The sequence below is a fragment of the Harpia harpyja genome, chromosome 2 (genome assembly GCF_026419915.1).
Source record: "Harpia harpyja isolate bHarHar1 chromosome 2, bHarHar1 primary haplotype, whole genome shotgun sequence".
NCBI classification, from domain to species: Eukaryota; Metazoa; Chordata; class Aves; order Accipitriformes; family Accipitridae; genus Harpia; species Harpia harpyja.
Window position 1 is genome coordinate 63279824 of NC_068941.1, and position 3497 is coordinate 63283320.

Consider the following 3497-nt stretch of genomic DNA (forward strand, 5'->3'; position numbering starts at 1 on the left):
ATCCATTTAGTGTGACATATGGAAATCTCCCGGCGGACCCACAATTAAAGGAGCCGGCCCTCCGTCCTTTATTCCCCGCTAACTTTTGTGTTAAATGTTAACAACCCGGCGCTACCCGTTCCGGCTCTATTACCAAGTGAATGTTGACTCCGAGGCCGCCTTCCTTTCTGCCTATTCTGGGGCTGCCTCCCACGCAGATTTATGTATTTTTGATATTAAATTCTTTCTATCATTAAGCCTGCTCTCTTGTTGACTTTCATTGACCCCTGCCCTTGTCCCCATACTTTTCCATATTTAATACAGGAACATTTTTGCCGGTGCCCTCCCCTCTTTGTTACCTCCCGGTTGACTGCCGTCCCTAATGGCATGTGCTGTTTGCTCTGTTGTTGAACTTGGTAGGGTCACATAGTCTTGTGCTGTGATATCCTCCGCATGTCCAGCCCTGCCATTCTGGGGAGGTGCCTTGTGGAACAAGCCTTTTTTCCCCTAGCTACCGGCTTCCTAATGACTTAAGCAAATACCTTCGCTAATGATCCCCCAGGCTCCCTAATCCCCTCGGGGTTTTGTTTAGCTGAACTCCTAGTGCTCTGCTTGTCCCAGTGGTAGCGTGGCCTCTCTGACCTGAGACATCGCAGCTCTTCTCCTTGGAGCGGGCTGCCTTGTCCAGCTCCGCCTGGGCCAAAGGCCAGGATCATGGGAGCGTTGCATGCCACCAGCTGCTTGAGGTGACACCGAGTTACAAAGAAGAACCGCCAAAGGAAACTTCGGCTCACACAGGCAAATGAATGTGTTCATTTATCTCCTCTGACTCCGCGGTTCGCGGCGTGCCTCGGCCCTACGGCTTGGCTGGGGGAGTGGGTAAAACGTCCTTCCCAAGAAAGATTGGCTCACTTCTCCTAGGCCTGTCTGTTCAGTATCATTATGTGACCGGTTTTCAGAATTGAAGTTGCCTGGTGTTTTGATTCTTCCCTGCCTGTGCAGTTGTGCCCTGGAGGTCCCTTCAAAATGGATGCTAATTGTTGGGGCTGCACACTGCTGCCTGCTAAAATGCCCCAGAGCTCCCAGGCCCTGCTCCTCAATGGCTTAATTGACAAGGACTTGTCTGTATTTAGGAGCAGCTGGTCCAAAGCATTGGCACATCAGTGCAATCTTAACACAGCATCCCTAGCCTGGAGGAGTATGAGGGTAAACGTGGTTAAAATGAAGGAAGATTTATAGTCGGCCCCCTTGGGTAATGCGACAGAAGACAGCTACCAAGATTTTCCCTAGTAGGGGTTTCATTCATCAGCTTCCCAGCCTTGGTAACATGTCTAGGAGCCACGTTCCAGCTATTATTAATAATAGGAGGTGGCCATTTAGCACAATTAGGCAGGTGACAGTATTCCACAATTATGCGTGGCCCTAAACGAGACGGGGAGCCGCGAACAAACAGATCCGGGGCTGAGCAGCGCCGGGGCTCCGCGCCGCAGCCACGTCCCGAGTGGGTCCGGGCTGGTCCATGGGACGGCGAGCACTCATCTACCTGCGAAGCCCCCCGCCCGCAGGCCAGTGCGGTGCCAGCTAAAGCCTGGCAGGCACCCGTTTACCCTCGTCCTACGAGGCGGGCTGGGAAAGAGCTTCTCCCGCCGACCTGCCTCCTCTAAACCCTGGATTCAAGCCCCTGAAGACACAGATCGGGTTAAAAAAAATCATCCTCCGTTGCGTCTCCGAATTTTAAATTAAGGCGCTCTTTCATTTCGGATGCACAGATGAAATACACGCATTTTCTCCCCACTCTCTTTAAACGCTTCTTCTCGTGAGCTTCCCGTTTATACGATTTAAACGTACTTGATTTCTAAACGGGAACGGCTGGGCTTATTTTCTGCACGGGGTTATTCAGCGTTTTACAAAGAAGGTTTATGGCGCAGCTTAAAACTAAGGGGTTTTTTGTTGTTGTTGTTTTGCAATGTGTGGGAAATACTTTTATGTTCACACAGTTCGCCCCATGAATAGGGATAATAGGTTCGGGATCCTCATTGAAATTTGAAGTTTTTAAACAGAAATTCCCTAACTTTTGCTCGTTTTCTCAACTTTTTTCGTAGGAACAATGCCAACATTGAAGCCCTCGGTTGGAGTCTGCACAGTTGGAGATCTTTGGTGCCATTTTAGACATCTTTGGATTTCATCAATCAAACTGACTGCAATTTTCCATAAAAACCCTGAATTTGGGTCAGAAAGTGGGCAAAGCAGATAAAGATCGTTCGAGCTGTCTTATAAGATGATAAATAGATATCCTTTCAGTCCAACAATGCAAGAAGTGCAGTTTTGTAATTCACTTCCATTGGTTTTGAATGCAGTGAGTCGAAACAATTTATACATGTTTTCCCATGGTTAGAAGATGTCTTTACATACTTGTCAATAGTAACTTGACCTTTTTCCCCACTGAACTACGAAGAGGTGCTTGCTTTTTTTTTTTTTTCTTTCCTTCTTCCAGAGTACAGAAAAGGGTTGTTTTGGGTTGGGTTGGTTTCCCCCCCCCCCCTCCTCCCTCTCTTTCTTTTAGCGACTAAATCAATAGGTTATTTCTTCTTATCCCGAGGTTTAAGCAGATGGTAGGTGGTTCACCCCAGCTCACCACCCTGCCGAGGAGGTATTTTGCTCCGTGCCGCGATGAGCGAGCGGCCTGAGCGAGGTTTTAGCCAGACCTGTTGGATTTGCTCAGTGTATTCTTGAACTTGGGAAAATGGGTTTTCATCTAACGGGGCAGAAGCCCTAAAAGTCTCGGGCGGAGACCTCCGTGGATCCTGTCAACCTGCCACAGCTGGCAGAGCCCTGTCGTGGGGCCGGGGAGGGTGGGGGGTTGGTTCTGCTTCCCAGGTTTCTGGCCGCTCCCTGACTCAGTCCCACAACTCCCGGCCGGCGGGAGGAGGAATGTCTTGCGGGAGAAAGTCCGTGCTCGGACCGGCCCGTTAGATCCTCCACGCATCCGGGCGGGATTTGGACGGGCAGCTCACGTCCTAAGGGAGGCCGGCGGAGGTGTGGAAACAGCGTTAGCATCACCAGCACAGGGCATCGGTATGGAGGTGTGTCGGAAAGTAAGCTAAGAGGACTGGCCTGCGCCTGCAGGATGGGGAAACTGAGGCACGGGGCCCCTTTCCCACGGCTGGGACCGGGGGTGGCCCGGTGCTCGCCGGCCCCTGCCCATCGCTACGAAGCGAAGTGAAGGACCCTTCTGGGAAGAGGGCAGGCGAGAAGGTGATATATTTGGGAGACATGAACCCCTCCAGTTCCCCGGGGATTTGCCCCGGGGGGCAGCCCGCCGGTCCCCACGCTCTGCCGCTGCCCAGCCCGCCCTGTCCCCCGGGGCAGCCGGCCGCAAACCGGTCCCAGTCCCCGGCAGAGGAAGGTGGCAGAGGGAGGAGGACTGGAGATAAGGCATTAGCTTTTGCCTTTCCTCCCCTCGCCTTGAACACGACAGCCCTGCTAAGTGCTGAACACTCCCCGCTAATGGATAATGA